The sequence below is a fragment of the Peromyscus maniculatus genome, chromosome 22 (genome assembly GCF_049852395.1).
Source record: "Peromyscus maniculatus bairdii isolate BWxNUB_F1_BW_parent chromosome 22, HU_Pman_BW_mat_3.1, whole genome shotgun sequence".
Classification (NCBI taxonomy): Eukaryota; Metazoa; Chordata; class Mammalia; order Rodentia; family Cricetidae; genus Peromyscus; species Peromyscus maniculatus.
The window spans coordinates 17,996,526-18,016,324 of record NC_134873.1 but is presented as its reverse complement, the minus strand read 5'-3'; the positions used below and the strand labels follow the sequence as shown (position 1 = coordinate 18,016,324).

Here is a 19,799-nt window from a genome sequence, read left to right as displayed (position 1 = left end):
TGCTTGCATCATGTGAGATTCTCTGATGCGATCCCAGAGCCCAAGTACCAAGGTTTCAAATGTGTACAGTTCATGCCAGGTGTTCAGCTTCAAGATAGGAAGCCTCAGGCATTGATACCAGAATCGTTTTTGCCATTAAGCCAAGAGACACAGGTTGAAGATAAGAAGCTTGTGTTGCCTCAGGAACTATCAGAGTTTTGCAGCATGAAACGCCCAATCCCAGCCTCTGAACTGCAACATCCAAGAGTGATAGCTAAGCCGGTTAATCCAGGACTGTGGCACCAAGATACCAAATTTTCTGAGTTGGCTTCTAGGCAGAAATATCAAAGAGTCAAATATGGGGAGCAAACCCCAGGATTATTGTCTCATGGTATAAGTCCGATGGCTCCAGAGTTAGGGATACATGATCCCAAATAAGCAAAGGTGACTCCAGGCCTACAAGATACAAGGCAGGTGAGTTTTAACTCAGGGCCATGGCTGCAAGATGTCAAATTTTTTGATGTAATTCCAGGAACTCAACCTCAAGGTGTGAAGACTTCAGGGTTAAACTCAGGGTCACAGTTAGAGTGTATACAAATATTTGAGTTGATTACACAGCCAGAGAGGCAAGGGATGAAGCCAGAGTTAATAGTACAAGAGCCAGCCTTTAAAGATATAAAATATGTCACAAAGAATCTAGTACCAAACTTTGAAGGCAAAATGTCTTATAAACTAGCATCTGAACCACAGATACCAAATGCAGAATCAAAGAAATTGACTCCTGGGAAACACTTAGCAGGTGCAGATCATTCTGGGTTGATCAGAAGAGCACAGGCACAAGGTGTAGAATCTTCTACATCAATCCACAGACAGCATTTGGGACATATAAAACCAGGAGAGAAGATCACAGCCTCAAAGCAAGAAGAGTTAACACCAGGGCCACATTTGGAAGACGTCAAATCTATGGAGTTAAGGTCAAAGTCAGAGCTGGGGAAAATCATATCTATGCTGGCAACCCTGGGGATACAAGCAGGAGATAAGGACATGAGGAGCTGCCTCCGGGCTCCACCTTGAAAGGTTTAAAATCTGAGTTACCACCTTCAGAACCACAGTTAGAAGACAGGAAATCTGCAGTTTTAACTCTAGGACAATGTCTAGAGAGGATAAAATCTACAGTGATATCCCCAGGTAGTTCCCAGTCAGATGGTATGAAATCTGTGAAGTTGATCCCAGGTTCAAGAATTCAGGATTTGAAAACTGTGGGGTGGGTTGAACCAAAGAAGCAAGGGGAGAGCCCCATGACTTTTGCACCAGGGATGCTGTTTCAAGATAAGCCTATGGAGGTGTTGCAAGAGCCTCATCAACACAATGTAAAACCCGTGGAACTGACTTCACGGTCACAAACACAAGATAGCAAACGTGTGATTGTCTCATGTCTGAAGCAGCAAAGTCTAAAACCTGTGAATAAAGCCAAAACACAAGGTATCCAAGGAGTAAGATTCATGGATTTAGTCTCTACACAAGAGTATCAAGGGAGGGCACCCATGGATTTAACTCTTGAGGCTGGACAGGATGAAGACATAAGCTCATCTGGGTGGAAAGGTGGGATGTTCGACCAGCTCAACAAACAGTTGGAGTCAGAAGATATGTTCTCTATGGGATCAGATCAGGAACCCAAACCTGCAGGTAGAAAACCCATAGAGCTCAGCTCTAAACTACAATGTAAAGATGCACCCTCATTTGAATTGGCTCCTGAACCAGTTGTTCATAATGTAAAAGCTCAAGAGGTCCAATATGGGCCACAGGTACTAAGTATGAAACCTTGTCCATTGACCCCAGAATCAGAGGTGTACCATGTGAAAGCCTTGGAGCCAATGTTAGAGCCACTGCTTCAGGATTCGAGAACTGTGGCACTAAATACTGAACCACAAGGTGCAAGTACAAAATCTGTTCAGTGGATACCAGTATCTGAGTTTCAAAGGGAGAAATGTATAGGGTCAAACTTTAGGTTACAGTCTCAAAGTGCCAGCCCTACAGAACTGAAGCTGTCAACACAACGGAGAGGTGGGAGGTCATCTGATTTGACTGTCAGGTCAATAATTCAAGGAGAAAAATCCAGAGAGTCTCATCTTGAGTCACAGTTACAGCAAGTAAAAACCTCTCCGTTAGCACTAGGGCTGCAGAAAACCAAAACTTTTAACTTAACTTCCAAGCCACAGCCTCAAGGGATCAAAACTGATCAGCTAAACAAAGAGACACAGGTAGAAAGTATAAGATCCATCCAGTGGATACTAAGACCTGAATTCCATGGTGTGACATTTTTACGATTAAATAGTGGGTCACCATCTCCAGATGTCAAATCTACAGAACGGAAACCATCCATACAACTGGAAGGTGGGAAGACATCAGAGATGGCTCTAGGGCCAAAACCTCAAGGAAAAAAAATCCGTGGATTTTAACCTTGGGCCACAAGTACAGTGTGTGAAGACCCCTGAGTTGTCCCCATGACCAGAGCTACAAGAAGGGGAAAACATCACATCAATCTCAGAGCTACAGTCTCAGTGTGGGAAAAGTGTGGCATTACATCAGGGACCACCGCTTGAAAATACAAAATCTGTTCTTTGGATACCACTGTCTGACTGTCAAGTTAATAAATCTACACTGAATCTTAGGTTACCACCTCAAGATGTGACAGCTAAAGAGTTAAAACCCTCAGTACAACTAGATGTGAAGACATCCAATGAGTTGACTATGAAGCCGAAGTCACAAGGTAAACAACCTTCAGGGTCAACCCAGGAACATCAGCCTCAGAGGTCCAAAACTATTGATTTTAATTCTGAGCAAAAGTTTAGAAATACGAAAGCATGTGACCCAACCTTAAGGTCAAAGATCAATAATATAAAATTGACATTCAAACCCAGGTTTTGCTTAGAAGACAGGAGCTCTCTTGTATTGAACCCTGGAATACAGTCTCAATTCCTTAGGGTCATCATCAAGACAAAGCCTCAAACTGAGACACCTTTAGTGTTTAAACAAGAGTCACAGTCCTCAGAAGTAAAATATGGGGCAATAAGCCAAAGGCCACAATCACAAAACAATGTAGAGTTGAAATGTGGAAAATCTGAGTTGGCACTTCAGACAAAGCCTCAAAGTATGAAATCTCAGAACAGCTCTAGGCCCCAGTGTCGACATGCAAACTGTTCTGACTTGACACCTGAAATAGAGTCCCCAGATATGAAATGTACTAAGTTAAGTCACAGCTCACAGTTGAAAGGTAAACCATGTATTAAGTTAGTTATGGGTACCAAAACTCGACCTGTCAAACTAGACTGTAAACCTGGGCCACAGTGGCAAGATATAAATCTAACTCATTTCTGAGGACAAAGCCTCAAGAAATGGAAATGGAAGACTGGGAATCAGGCCCAGTTTCCTGCCTTAATGAAGCCGGAGTCTTCTCTCAAGATACTTTACAACAGGGAAGACGCTGTTTCCAGTGATCAGAGTAAAGACTCACAGAGTGATTCACAGACAAGGCCTTCTGACTCTCACCACTCCCTCAAAGCAAGTTGTCTTTCCCAGGCCAAGAGGGATATCTCAGAACAGCTCCATCTGCTAAAAGATCTACAGCTCAAAATAGCAGCAAAACTCTTAGAGAGTCAAGTGCCCCACAATGTCCCTCCTCCTTTCTCATCAGGTCTTGTCCTGAAATATCCCATCTGCTTGCAGTGTGGCCGATGTTCAGGAATTAATTGCTGTCATAAGTTACAGTCTGCTTTTGGTCCATATCTTCTCATCTACCCACAGATCCACCTCTTAAGTATCCCTGAAGGCCATGGTGAGATTCGGCTGCATCTTGGCTTTAGACTGAGAACTGGGAAAAGACTTCAAGTCTCAAAGCATCGTGGAAGAAAAAGAGCAGATGCATGGAAGAGCACTACATCACCATCACGAAGGAAAGCTAAAATCTATCGTCCAGCTTCCAAGAGTCCAACCACGCCAAGAGATTTCCAGGCTCGATCTCCCCAGGCTCCGGCTTCTGTACAAGTGCACATTAGAAAAAAGCAATCGGGAAGCCATGGTGTGGTCGGCAAGACAGACACCGAAGACTTTGAGCACCGTGAGTTCTGTCAGGTTCACTCTGTATCCGAGAGTGGCTTTGAAAGTAGTCAGGAAGAAAAATGGTCGAAATCAAGCCTCAAAAAGACCTTTGGCCTAAAATATCCAATGAAGGAAACCATCAAGGGACTCAAAACACAAAACACAAAGCTCTACAAGAATAGTGGAACCCCAGAAGAGAGTCCTTTTAGAATTATGTGTCCATCAAGAAGCAAGAGTGTTGAAACCGTTCAAACAAGCACTGCTTCTTCGAAAACACAAGCTAAGAAATCCTCCCAGTCCACATTATTCCAGCTGCTTTTCCAGGGCCCAAGGCAAATAGCTTTTAAGCCTCAATGCAGGGAGGAGGGTCTTGGACCTGCCTCAACTGAATATACCAGGGTCTGCTGACTCCCTATGAGAGACCTTGCCTTGGAAGAGGTGGGAATGGGGAATGGATTGGGGAGAAGGTTGGGGGGGCGGGAGGAGAGAGGGATCTGTAGTTGGTATATAAAATGAATAGAAACCTTTTTAATAAAAAAAAATTGTGGCTTTTACAGAAGCCTGAGGACAGGACAAGGCCAGACAATTTGTGGTCAACCAAATACTTGCACCCCAAACAAAAAGCCAAGGATTATTGTTTAGCAGGGTATAGCAAAGGAGCCAGCACACCAGTTGCCCAGCAAAGGTCAGCAGGTGTGAACCCTAAGCAAGAAGACAGATTGTAGGGAACTGGTTGTTGGAATTCCTGGCCACTCCCCAGCTAAGTGACTGCACACATGCATATCAGTAGCCGAGTAAGGGGCCTTGCACCCTACGAAGTCCCAACGCAGTGTGAGCATGAATGTGCAGGTGAATCCTTAAGAAGCCAGTACAGGCTCCTCCTCTTCCTCTTCTTCATCTTCTCCCCCCATCTCTCTCGCTGCACATCTTCCACAGGCCTGGTCACATTGTTTCCTGTCTCCCCCTTTTTAATAAAACTCTTACTGGCTTTTGTCATGCCTTGTGGCTGTTCTTGTATGGCTGTTCTTGTAACAGGGCGCTGACTCCACCGCATTAGAGCTAACATTGGCTGCGTGATGAAGCAAGCCCTCCAGGCGCTCTGTGCCCGGGAACTTGTGCCGAGGTTTTGCTCCATCTACGACTGCTCATTTTTTTCCTTTGCCTGGCCCAGGACTGCTCTGCACAACCCTGCCTCTCCAATTGGTGAGTGTGTCCTTGCACTCACTCCCTGGCCATTGTCCCAGGTACATCCTGAGATATAGTTCTAGCTGCCGAACCCCGGAGGTCCTCGGGCTGCATAAACTCCGGCCCTTACCTCCATCTTGAAGGGTGAGGTAACTTGTGCTGATTCACAGATCCTTCTCCAACCTCAGGGATACCCAGGACTAGAGTCTGATCCTGTTTCTTTATTTCAATTTTTTTATTTTTTTATTTTTTTTATTATTATTATTTTACAACACCATTCAGTTCAACATAATAGCCACAGATTCCCCTGTTCTCCCCCTCTCGCCCACCCCTCCCCCCAGCCCATTCCCACCTCCTCCAGATCAGGGTCTCCCCCGAGGTCCGGGGTTGACCTGGTAGACTCAGTCCAGGCAGGTCCATTCCCCCCTCCCAGACCGAGCCAAGTGTCCCTGCATAAATCCCAGGATTCAAACAGCCAACTCATGCAACGAGCCCAGGACCTGGCACCAATGCACAGCTGCCTCCCAAACAGATCAAGCCAAATGACTGTCTCACCCGTTCAGGGGGCCTGATCCAGTTGGGGGCCCCTCAGCCTTTGGTTCATAGATCCTGTGCTTCCATTCATTTGGTTATTTGTCCCTGTGCTTTATCCAACCTTGGCTTCAACAATTCTCGCTCATATAAACCCTCTCAATTTTTTTATTTTTTATTTCTCTCAGCTGCAGTCATAGGACATAAGGCTTCCTCCTCTTGGTCTCACTCCTCCTCTGAGAAATGCCTTAAATATACCAATAAATATGGCCACACAATGACTGCTTGGACCCCGATATTTCACGTGAATTATCCACCTTCTGCCAGCAAATGGGCAAATGAAAAGTTACCTTATCCCCAAGCTTTCTACCTATGCTCTGACCCCTCCTCCTTCCCCATTTCTGATTCTGTGCCACATGCAAACACTTCCGCTGTCTGACTTCTGCTCTGCTCTCTGGTATCGGGCGGGCTCTCCAGTGTTGGCGAGGGGGGGGGGGCGCACTTCTGCCCAACTCTGGCTCTCACCTTAACTCCTCACACTCTCTTCCTCTCACACTCTCAAGCTGCCCTGGGAGTGTAAAGCCCAGTTTACAACCTGCCTCCTGGCGGGTCTTCCTTTGGCTTCCCTCAAACAAGTAATCCATCAAAATCTAAAAAAAAAAAAACATAATTCAAGAAACAGAATAAAACCTGTCTTGGCCGGGCGGTGGTGGCGCACGCCTTTAATCCCAGCACTCGGGAGGCAGAGGCAGGCGGATCTCTGTGAGTTCGAGGCCAGCCTGGTCTACAGAGTGAGTTCCAGGAAAGGTGCAAAGCTACACAGAGAAAACCTGTCTCGGGAAAAAAAAACAAAACAAAAAACAAAAAAACAAAAACAAAAACAAAAACAACCTGTCTCATGTCTCCCAGAGCTTCCTGGCATCAGGGCTAACTTAAGCATCTGGAGAGGAGGCCCCTGACCCCAAAGGCAGAGTCTCAGCTGTGGCATTTTAAGGTACCATGGGAGAGATGAGAAAGCCCGTGAACAGGATTGCCAAACGCTGGCACATACTATTGGAGCGGCTGCATAGAGGCTTCCTAGTCCCTGTTTTAAATGTGTGGCAAAAAAAAAAAAAAAGGCCAGGCAGGCTAGTGCGTGCCCTGTGGGGGGCCATCAGTTGAGCCTTGCTCGAAGTAGCACCAAGAGGAACACTGGTGAGCTGACGGCCTTCGTGCACCTCGTGGCATGGGAGCATCAGACCAAAACCTCTTAGGCGTGGCCATGGGCTCACAGGGAACCTGAGATAGCCATTACAGCATGGGGCGATCCATTCCTTCCTCTTGGACACTGAGCCACTTACTCAGTCCTGAGGGAGTTTTTGGGGTCCCACCTCTCCTTCTCATTTCCCTAATGTTGGGCTAGGGAGACAACCTTACCCACCTCACCAGACCCCACCACTTAACTGTATTTTCAAGGGTCTTCCTCTCACCCAGAGATTTTCAGTTGTGCCAACCTGCCCTATGCCCCTAATGGGAAGAGATTTTCTAGCTAAGAAAGGAGCTTTATTTCACTTGCTCCCCATTTGCCTCATTCCATACCTGTCAGCAGGGCCTCCTCACGCACAGTGACATAGACAGGCCCCCCCCCTCTCTCTCTCTCCCTCTTTCCTCTCTCTAAGTTCTAGAGGACGCCAGGATGCACTGCCTTGCCACCAGTTCCAGAACAATGAGGTCCAACCCACAAGCTTTTCCTTCCTGGTTCCCTCTAATTAACTACTGGGCTAATTGTTACAGGGCCACCATAGAGCTGGAGGACGAGAACCACCAGATATATCCAGGCAGGAAGGAACAGGAACAGTCAAAGGGTATTTACACCCCAGACTCAAAAGGGTTTGGACTCTGCAAAGAAACAGACTTTAATATAACAATCCATTACTGTTAAATGCCCTCAGCAATCGATCACCTGTGTCTCCTGGATGCTAAACTAATAAAGGAAATAGGTGCCTTAAAATCTGTCTCAGATGGGCTGGAAAGATGGCTCAGAGGTTAAGAGCACTGACTGCTCTTCCAGAGGTCCTGAGTTCAATTCCCAGCAACCACATGGTGGCTCAGAACCATCTGTAATGAGATCTGGCGCCCTCCTCTGTATACATAATAAATAAATAAATCTTAGAAAAAAAAAAAAGAAATTAAAGATGCTATTGTATGAATCGTTTCTTGAAAAAAAAATCTGTCTCAGATAAGGCATACCTCAGGTAAAAATTAAAAGCATGTTCCAAATCTCTCTCTCTATCTCCCTCTCTCTTTCTCTCTCTCTCACTAACACCAACCAATATCCAATATAGCAGAGTACTAAACATTGTAGCATCATGGCCACCAGCTTAAGATTTTAAATTTCCCATGGATGCTTCTTAATATGTTTAAAAATTCTTCTGAGCTCCAGAGAATCCACCTGGACAGGTCAGCAAGCTCCGGAGCCAGCTTGAATCCACCTGGACAGCACCTTGCCAGACAATTCCAAAGCAGCAGAGGACAATCCATTACCCCCAGGACGGCTGGCTACTTCAGAAGCTCCCTACCCCCCAAGAGTTAACCGACGCCCACCAAGTCAGCTGGAAGCAGTTCTCGGGAGACACAGCACCCCTATTTCTGTTCACCCACCATTTTTTATAACAAGCAAAGAGCTTGGAATGTTGGAATTCCTGGCTAAATGACTGCCCATGCAGTTCAGTAGCCAAGAAAGGGGCCTTATGTCCTACGTAATCTGTGTGCTGTGTGATCACGTAATTTGTGCACAGTGTGATCATGCAATCTATGTGCATGCATGGCTTAGCTCCGTAAGCCCATGCGCATGTGCAGGAGTCCTTAAGACACCGGTCACAGACTCCTCCTTCCTCCTCTCTCTCTGCATGTGTCTTCCACAGGCCTGAGCACCCCTTTCTGTCTTCTTCCCCTAATCTATTAAGAATGGGTTCTGTCATACCTCGTGACTTTTCTCCCATGGTAACAGCGCTGCTAACATTGCACTGCCACCATTTTTAAAACCAACCATCCCTGCTCCTTGTAAGTCACCACTCACCCACGCTCTTGTTAGTGACCCCAATACAAAACTCATTGGTTCATCAAATTGGACATTGGTTTCAAAATGAGGGGACTATCCCATAGTCCCGATACCTGACTCCACGAACAGATTTAAATGTTTAGGTACTCGGCGGGGGTGGGGGGTGGGGGTGGGGTGGATGGGGTGGGTGGGGTGGGTGGGGGATATGGGACTGATAAGTAAGGTTTGGAGCATATCCAGGGAGAGAGGTATGGCTTCACAGAGGGTTGCCCAGTTAGAGGCTCGACTCTTCCAGAGGTACGATTTTGGGAGACTTCTGGAGTATCAGCTACAATCAGTCTTCACTGAAGGATGCTGCAGATCCCAGGGCCACCAACTGCCCCCCTCCCATTTGGAACGGCGAGTAGCCATGAATTACCCCCACCCCAAACTGTCAGAATGAGTCTGAAGAGAAACAGCTTCTGGGGGTTGGGGATTTAGCTCAGTGGTAGAGCGCTTGCCTAGAAAGCACAAGGCCCTGGGTTAGGTCCTCAGCTCTGGGAGGTGTGCGTTGGGGGGGCGGGGGCGAGAAACATCCTCTGATAGAAGTTACAGGGCACAGGCTTAAGACAGAAGGCATTCCGGTCAGTTTACAGGCTTAGATAAGGAAACAACAGACTATCTTAATCCCATAAGGCCTCTTAAAAAATGTAAGGAAAGATTAAGGAGACCCCTAAAAGCTGCCAACCTTATGAAATTGACTTACCATCAGACTATGATAAGTGGCACAGATTCTAACCCCTCCCTTCTAGGGAGAAACCTGCTGTTACTTCATTCGGGGTCTTACAAAGAGATCACCACACTACAAGACCTCCTAAGAGTGTAAACTAGAGCTAATGAAGTTCACTAAGTTCTCCATAGTAGCAGCAGCATCCTGCTACAAACAGCCTTTTTTGCTAAAACTACTGGAATCTAAGGGCTAACGAGCTGTAAACCTTCAAAACTGCCCTGTAGCCAGCTAGGAGCTCTGCTCCAGCAGCCTTCATTTCAATAATAATGCAAGCCTCACAGGCCTGATAGTGCCAGTTTAAAAACTAATCGCAACTCCCAACTTGTCTATTGCTGTATTTAAGAAAAAAAAAAAAAGTGTCTTTCTCTCTCTCTTTCTTCTTTTTGGGTTGACTATTAAGTTCTTGGTAATTTACAAAAATCTTGGCCACATACAAGAACTTCAGTCAACCCACTGCAAAAAAACAGGTCCTGGTTAGGGGACGCCCTAAGACCTGTATGGATTCATCAGACCCCCCAAAGATTGGGGGTTGGAATATTAAACATCTGCCTTCTTCTTCTCTCCAAACACGTCTGCTGTCTGCATCTCAGCTCACTTCAGTCTGTGTCTCCACCCCCCCTCCCCTCTCCATTTCTGGCGGCTGTCTGGCTAGATACGGACCGGACAAACCGGCTGCAGCTGCAACAACAACAAAACATTTCTCCTCCGTTTTAGTTTGGTTTTACCGTGCTTATCTCATTTCATGATACACCTTAAAGGATTTATTAAATTGTCACTTTCCTTATATACTATATTTTTAAATAAGAGCTCCTGTTTCTATATTAAAATAACTTCACCACAAACTTCATATTTTTAAGGCTATCCGGACAAGTATAAAACCTTATTTCTAAGTTTACAAAGACAACTAACTTATAAATTGTTAAGAATAAGTTTACTTTGGGGCTGGAGAGGTGGTTCAGTGGTTAAGAGCACTGACTGCTCTTCCAGGGGTCCTGAGTTCAATCCCAGCAACCACATGGTGGCTCACAACCATCTGTAATGAGATCTGGTGCCCTCTTCTGGCCTGCAGATATACATGGAGACAGAATATAGTATGCATAATAATAAATAAATCTTAAAAAAAAAAAGAATAAGTTTACTTTAACTAAAGATAATTAAGAAATAAAACTTATTGATTGATTGGTCAACCTAAACTGTAAACTGTTAATAATAAGTTGTACCAAAGCTATAGGCTAATAGAGATAATTATTAGGATACAAATTAAAACTTGATTATCTCATGAATGATCAAATTCTGTAATATATACAAAATCATATTTATATACATGCTAAGTATGCTAAGTTTCATATAATCAATTCATTACTTAGCCCCCTAACATTTAAAATGTTTAAGCTTTGGACAAAACTGCCATATCCCTTATTGCCAGGGTTTTGTCCAAACTATGCTTTGAGATCATTTAGATTATATTTCCATTTACCAGATATTTTAAAGATAATTTGCCTTACTATCCAATTTCAAGTAAAAGATAGCTCACATAACAGATTTCAAAATGACCTTTTACTGTTCCTTTATTAAAAGAATTTCATGCCAGGCAATGGTGGTGCACGCCTTAATCCCAGCACAGAGCCAGAACCAGGTGGATCTCTGAGTTTGAGGCCAGCCTGGGCTACAGAGTGAGTTCCAGGAAAGGCACAAAGCTACACAGAGAAATCCTATCTTGAAAAAAACCAAAAAAAAAAAAAAAAAAAAAAAAGAAAAAAATTCACTTTACATTGGCTATTCTCAATCATCAATTACCTATATCTCCTGATGAATTAAATACAAAAATGCTTTTAGATGTAAAGTTTTTATAAGAATATAAAGAATTAGATATAAAGAATGTTTAAGAACATTAAGAAATAATTTATATGTAGTGCAAGCCATTGGAATAGAAAAATATAAAAACATCTAGATATGTTATAAATGATACCTGAGTCTCAGTGAATGACCTAGAGATACTGAGAATGTAAGCCTAAGTTAGATCATAGTATGGATAAAGTTTTTATTGAGGTCTGAAATAGATATATAGGCTTTAAGAATGAACTTATGTATGCTTTAATACAAGAATCTACTGACCTCCCCAGAAGGGACACTGGGGCTAATAATAGGCTGTAGCTCCTCCACTGTACAAAATATTAAGGTCCTCCCTGGAGGGTTTGATTCCTGACCTTACTGAAGAAATTAAGATCATTGTACAACTCTCTACTAAAACAATTCAGATTCATGCAGGGCAGCGCCTAAGGGAGCTGATGGTGTGGATTCTAGTGATATGGCCTTCTGGGTTCAGGAAATTAAATATTCCAAACCAACTAAACACTTAAAATACAGGGAAAGAAAATAATTGGCTTGCTAGACATAAGCACAGATGTTTCTTATATTTTAGGAAAAGATTGGTCAAGTACTTAAGACGATTATTACTCTTTCATCTTTTATAGGCCTAGGTCAATCTAGTAGTATTGCTAGCAGCTCAAAAATATTAAGATGGTCAGATAGATAAAATTATGGCATATTCTGCCCATATGTCATCCTCCAAACCTAACACACTATGGAGAAGAGACATGCTGTAACTAATGGATGTAACTAATCTCTGCTGTGGACTAATATCAGCTCGAATGCTACAGATGGGTTTTAAACGTAAAGGAACTTGAGGAAAGAAGCTCAAGGCATAATTGAGCCCATTATTCCAGAAATCATAAATGGCAGACATGGCCTAGGTTATCAGGATTTGTCCTAGGAGCCACTATCCCCCGACTGCTGACCACATTTCAGAAAGATCTATTGCTCCTTTCTGGATCAAACAATGGCCTTTGAATACTGAGAGAATTGTAACTGTGACCTGTCTGGTGGAGGAGAAACGTAAAAATAGGGCATATAAAGCCTCCCAGCAGTCCTTCAGTCACCCCAATATTTGTTGTTTAAAGAAAATCAGGCTTATAAACCATTACAGGATCTGAAGAAATTAAATAAAATTTATTAAAGCCAAGGGGATTCTCACAGCCTGGCTTGCCATCTCCCATTACCATCCCTAGGAATCAAAATAACAATGGTTATAAATTTACAAGATTGCTTCTTTGCCATACCTCCTCAACCTAAAGATTGTCAGCATTTCCCTTCTAGCTTGCCTACTCACCCTGCCATGATGGAGGCCAAAGCTCACATACAGAGCAGGAAATGCGAACTCTGTTTATCCAGGACTCATTTATTGAGCAGAGTTCCTCATTTTATATATACAGATTAACTATCAGAACTGTCAATTATAGCTTCCTCACAGTCCCCCAAACTAATAATAATATATGTGTATGTATATGTGTATATACATATATATTACAATACATTTATTGCACAGATGATATTACATTTATATCAAACTATGAAACTTATGAGTCTATAGATGGGCAGATAGCTCTACAGGATATACTGGCACCTTTTCATGTGTCTGTCCAACAATTATAAATTCAATTTAAATTATATTAAATATAATTTAAATTATAAATTATAAATGGAAGCTCACCCATGAGGCTTATGTCCTTATGATTTATGGTTATTAAATAAGAAGTAATACATCATTTATTTCACTGCTTTCCAATTTTAGGAAGGCCTAGAGCTCATTTATAGACAACAGCCTTACATATACTTCAAGAGCTCTTAAAAATTGGTGCTTAATTTTTCAGATCCCCCACTACAGGCATTCCTTATTACCCCCAGGCCAAGCCACAAAGTCACACCTAAGCCTCTGTGATCTTCTCACTGGTATTTGAAAAGGTCCTGATGTTTTCATACTGTCAGGAGGAGGATATGCCTACATGTCTTCACAGGATATTGACCCATCTTATGAATCCTGGATCGCCTGGTCACACCATATACTAGGCCACTGCAGGACAAAGGCGCTCTAAAGCTGCCAGTCCAAATACAGGCTGTTATTTACCTCTAGATTCTTAAATATTGAGCTTTGAATATGAATAAATAGATACAATTCCAGATCCTTTTGATGAACTTTCATCAATGGTATAAAACTTATAGAAATATGATTAGAAATAATAATTCTGTTCTAAATGTATTTTATTAATTTTTGTCAAAAGATAAATGAGACTATATATGTATGTACGTATGTATGTATGTATGTATATATCACATTTCATTCTCTGCCTATCCTGATGTTTTGTTGAGACTCCAAGGATTCATAATTTTGCTCTCACAAAATTTACCACTGTTATATTGCTAACATGTCTAAGATTTTGTCTATTAAGAAGGTTCTTGTAAGTTCTAGGAGATCAAAATTTGCCAATACTCACAAGCCAAAAAGACCAGGAGGAATGCAACCTGACTGCAGTTTACATCTCCCACTTACATATTTTCTTTTTCTTCTCTGGGGTAGGGAGGGGAACTTTCCTTCTCTCCTTGGCCTGATATCTCCTCTCACCTGCTAACCATGCATTTAATATTCCATAGGTACACCTAAGAGAAAAAGTTTCCTCTTTAAAACTCCTCGGCTGCATGTTCTACCATTAATACATACATTTGTTTCCAGCAGAAATTCTAACCATTTAAAGAGATACAGGTTGTCTACATCTGGACCACAGACATGTTGTCTAGCTGCAGATCTGCATCCCACCCTCCAGCCCACGAGACAGAAAATTCTGCTACACTGCGTGTCTCACAGAGTCTAAAACAGCCTGTGTTTCCTGGGTTTCCACTGCATTTCAGACCCCCACCTTTGCCCCCATATCAGCAGGAAATAACCATGAGAGATTTCTACAGCCCCCTTTGTCACGTACCCCTATTTCTGAACTGAACTCTCCAGCCCAAGGGCTGGACTGCCCTTAAAAAATGCTCTATTATTAATTGTATAAGTTCTGCCCATGATCCTGAAACTTATGTATTATCAGATATATCAGATATTCTCCTCATGTACAATTGTTCAGTATGTAAGTCTTGCCATGTATACCCTGACACAGGTTATTACTGTTTTCTCACAGCTAATAGTTTATTTAATATTGCATTGATTATAAATTTAAATTAAGTAAGCTTCAGCTGCAGCCTTATTCCCACAGATGCTCATGACTAACTCAGGTAACTCTTTAACTATCCCTCTTTAAAACACAGTTTAACCAAATTAATACCACTAATCAAAGATTAATAGAGTTAATGTTCCAAACTAACCATTTCTTTTTGCTAAGTCACAATCATAGTATTTAGACACTTTTGACCATATTATGCCATACTAGTTAAAGATTGATTTTTTTATGTTACTCCTCTGCTCCCCTTTTGGCACAGATATATTCTAACTATATACAACTATACCTATTTTATTTATTTATTATGTTTATATATATTATTATATTTATTAGATGGTTAAATTACTCCTCAGCCTGCCATCTATATAGACTGTTGATTATAAATATATATATTATTGATACAATATTGATTAAATATCAATATTAATTATTACTTATAATTTTTCAAGTCATCTCCAAATTTGAGTTTATCTACATACATGTTCACAGCCCTAGAGAGAATGAAACATTATCCTTATTTTTTTTCACTATATGAAAAAAACGGAAACTGCTATGGGTCACAGGAATATATATATCATAAGAACTCAGCTGGTTATGGCAAAGCCACTACCTGGAGGGATCAGGGAATTCCTCCAGAGGAAGCCAAATTCCAAGGAGCTTTTGGTGTTATTTGGCTTGTTATATATCAGCTGTCTTCTGTTATGAAAATCATGTGTGCCTTCATAGTTTTCCCAATTGATTTTTCCCTAAGAATTGCTAACTGTGTGGACTGATCACTCTCTGGACATACACATTCTAGGTATTTGGAGAACAGCCTCAGGAAAGGCTTCCTTCCCCCCAGCCCATCTGTTTCTCCCCTTTCAGCACTGGAATCAGATATATCCCTTAGCCACTTTCAAGGACTAACAGAAATAACAGTCCAGACCACCACATGCTAGTCTCCTGATTTAAGGTAAATTCTACATGGAGACACCGCCTAGGTCAGGTGGACCTTAAGTAACAGCTTTACACAATTTAGCTCAGACCCTCCTTTCTTACAGCCTTACTAACTTTATAGACCCCTAACTTCTTACCTAACCACTTCTAGGAATGTAGCCTGAGCACATAGATCTCCTTTTTCATACACTAACGGTCGTTAGCACTCAGTTGACCTCCTCTTTCACCACTCCCAGTTTGGGTTGTAAAAGAAAGCCTGGTGGTCACTGCCTGAGGAAAATGCTTACCTGCCTTTATGACCCCTTAGAATTCAAGCCTGGTGACCTTGCTCGACCAGGGGATTGTTATTGCTTGGGTTTATAACTGGATTCCTGGGAGACTTAGGAGGAACATAGAGAACTGAGAGAATAAGGAGACGGAGAAGAGAAAAGAGAATGGAAGAACTAGATAGGTACAGAGGAACAAACTGAGATGGGGAAGAACTAGATTGAAGGGCTAGAAGAGAGTACTGAAGAGAGTACTAGAAGAATGAGATGGAAGATGAGGGACAGCCAGATGGGGAAAAACAAGGTGAGAGAGAAGGAGATGGGAGAGGAGCTGATATGGGAAAGAACTAGATGGATGAGAACCTAAAGGGGTAGAACTAAGATGAAGCAATAAAATAGAACCTAGAGGGGACAGCAGGTAAATGTAGAGAGAAATCAGGCAAGAAAGGAGCTGGACATGAGAGCAGAATAGAAGCTTGTAGAGAGAGAACTGACTCAGAAGAATAAAGTGTATGGACTAAGGAGTTTTGTGTACATAGATTCATTTCTTTTTATCAAAGATTAATTATCAGTTGGTTGTAGATTTTTCCTGGACCCTGGGAAGGTACTATCGAGGGGCTGGACCCCCACAGTCCCGGATACTTTGGTCTGTTGTGGGCTCTCTTACTGGGGTGAGTAGATGAATGTGTTGTGTCTCTGTGTTTCCCCAGGAAATGTCTGTCACATAATGCCATTGCTATTGCTCCATGTAGGGTCAGAGGCATGGACTTTGAGCAGAACCAATGTAGAGCCGGTTCCCAGTCATGAACTGACTTTAGGCAAGCATTGGCAAATTGGTCAACACTGGTTAGGGCCTCAAGCTCTTAGAGGTCTCCCTGGTTTGGCTTGAGTTGGGCCTTCTTGAGTTGACTAGAGACAGGCTTTGTACTGAGGTGGCATGTACCATGAATCTTATGTATAGTGCTGTGAGTTATTAAAGGGATTGGTGAAAATATATATACGTATCAATTGCCAGAATCCTGTGATCAGTAGTTGATGGTCTCTCAACCTTTTTTTTTCTTTCTAGTTAATATAGCCCTTTTGAACTGAGAGGTAAGGATGTAAACTCAGTGGGTGAGCACTTGCCTACATGTTCAAGTCCTGGATTTGTTCCCTAGTATAAATAAGTAAAGATAAATTTAAAATTCCAGGAAAGGTATCAATCTTTTACTCAAAAAAAAAAAATCCACATGTAGGTTGGGTGTGATGATGCACCCCTTTAATTCCAACACTCAGGAGGCAGAGAGAGGCAGGTGATCTCTGTGAGTTCCAGGCCAGTCTAAGTCCCCTTACCAAGTTCCATGACAGCCAGGGCTACAAAGAGAGACACCCTGTTTCAAAAAGCCACAAAGGAACCCACATTTATCACATACACACACACACACACACACACACACACACACACACACACACACACTTTTTATTGTTGGTTCTTTTTTGACACAGGGTCTCATACAGCCAGGGCTGACCTGGAACTTGCTTCTCAGCAGACCTCATGGTTTTAATGCCTGAGTGGTAGGAAGACAAGGTGACAAGGACACCATTTTTGACACAGGAAATATTGCCAATAATAGAAAAAGGCTATATGAATTGCTGGAACCCATCTAGTGACTCTTACATGCTAGACAACAGGCTATCTCTAGAGTTCTGCCTTCAAGTGAAGGCCTGTAACCCCAGGTTCTCGAGAGGCTGAGCAATGAGGATGGCAAGTTCAAAGGCTGCCAAAGCTACAGAAGCAATTCAAGAACTGGATACTGGCAAAAAACTGACATACAGACCAATGGAATTGAATTGAAGACCTTGACATTAATCCATGCACATATGAACATCTGATTTTTGACAAGGAAGCCAAAACTATACAATGGAAAAAAGAAAGTATCTTCAACAGATGGTGCTGGCATAACTGGATGTCAACATGTAAAAGATTACAAAGAGATCCCTATCTGTCACCATGCACAAAACTCAAGTCCAAGTAGATCAAAGACCTCAACATAAATCCAGTTACTCTGAACCTGACAGAAGAGAAAGTAGGAAGTACTCTTGAACACATTGGCACAGGAGGCCACTTCCTAAATACAACACCAGTAGTACAGACACTGAGAACAACAATTAATAAATGAGACGTTTTGAAACTGAGAAGCTTTTGTAGGACAAAAGACACAGTCAATAAGACAAAAAGACAGCCTACAGAATGAGAAAAGACCTTCACCAACCCCACATCTGACAGAGGACTGATCTCCAAAGTATATAAAGAACTCAAGAAACTAGACATCAAAATACTGAACAGTCCAATTAAAAAATGGGCTAAAGAGCTAAACAGAATTCTCAAAAGAAGAATCTCAAATGGCTGAAAGACACTTAAAGAAATGCTCATCATCCCTAATCATCAGGGAAATGCAAATCAAAACAACTCTGAGATATCACCTTACACGTGTCAGAACGGCTATGATCAAAAACACTAATGACAGTCTATGTTGGAGAGGATGCGGAGCAAAGGGAACACTCCTCCACTGTTGGTGGGAGTGCAAACTTGTACAACCACTGTGGAAATCAGTATGGCAGTTTCTCAGAAAATTGGGAATCGATCTACCTCAAGACCCAGCCATACCACTCTTGGGCATATACCCAAGGAATGCTCAATCATACCACAAAGATACAGGCTGAACTATGTTCATAGCAGCATTATTCACAATAGCCAGAACCTGGAAACAACCTAGATGCCTGTCATTTGAAGAATGGATTAAGAAAATGTGGTACATATACACAATGGAGTACTACTCAGCAGAGAAAAACAATGACAGCATGAAATTTGCAGGCAAATGGATGGAACTAGAAAACATCCTGAGTGAGGAAACCCAGACCCAGAAGGACAAGCATGGTATGTACTCACTCATAAGTAGATACTAGATATAAAGCAAAGAACAATTAGACTGCAACCCACAGAACCAGGTAGGCTACCTAGCAGGGGGAACCCTAGGATGACTGTGGCTTATAATAACTTTTGGTTTTACTCAATCACTGGGCAAGCCTCAGTGAAACATTTCACTATTAGGATAAGAATTTGAGCCGGGCGTGGTGGCGCACGCCTTTAATCCCAGCACTCGGGAGGCAGAGCCAGGCGGATCTCTGTGAGTTCGAGACCAGCCTGGGCTACCAAGTGAGCTCCAGGAAAGGCGCAAAGCTACACTGAGAAACCCTGTCTCGAAAAAACCAAAAAAAAAAAAAAAAAAAAAGAATTTGTACTGTATCAAGCTGATAATAGAAAAATAAAGAAACATGTGGATAATTTAGGGAGACTGTCTCAAAAACAACAACAAAATGGTTGGGAGTATAGCTGAGTGGTACAAAGCTTGTGCTAGTCTGCAGTTTTAATACCCAGTATCCAGGGGAGGCAGGAATGTTTGCACTGAGGTTTATTCCTAGCCCCCTATACATGCATCCTGTATCATTAACAACAAATACTTTCAGCCGGTGGTGGCATACATCTTTAATCCCAGCACTCGGGAGGCAGAGGCAGGCAGATCTCTGTGAGTTCGAGGCTAGCCTGGTCTACAGAGTGAGTTCCAGGACAGCCAAAGTCACACGAAGAAACCACCTCAAAAAAGAAACCAAACCAAAACAAAAATCAAAAACCAAAATCAGTCAACTAACCAACCAAACAACCAAACAACCAAACAAACAAAAACCTTTAGGTAAATGCCATGTTCTAGATTTTTCAAGAGGGTATTACTGACATTATGAATGAGTAGTCCTTGACCAGTCATAGCTGAATCATTCAACAAATATTTAACGGATGCCTGATACATACAGGCACCGTGCCATGGGCTGAGTTCACTGAGGTAAAAGACATTTCTTTGATGAGATGAGTTACATGTAAAAATGTAACTGGTTTCTAGTGGCCT

The 19,799-nt window shown here is 42.4% G+C and overlaps 1 protein-coding gene across 1 annotated transcript in view; it reads right to left on the bottom strand.

The window, feature by feature from the left end:
• Positions 1-19,799, bottom strand: part of LOC143270190 (putative Polycomb group protein ASXL2) — a 273,546-nt gene that overhangs the window by 7,481 nt on the left and 246,266 nt on the right. The window lies entirely within an intron of this gene.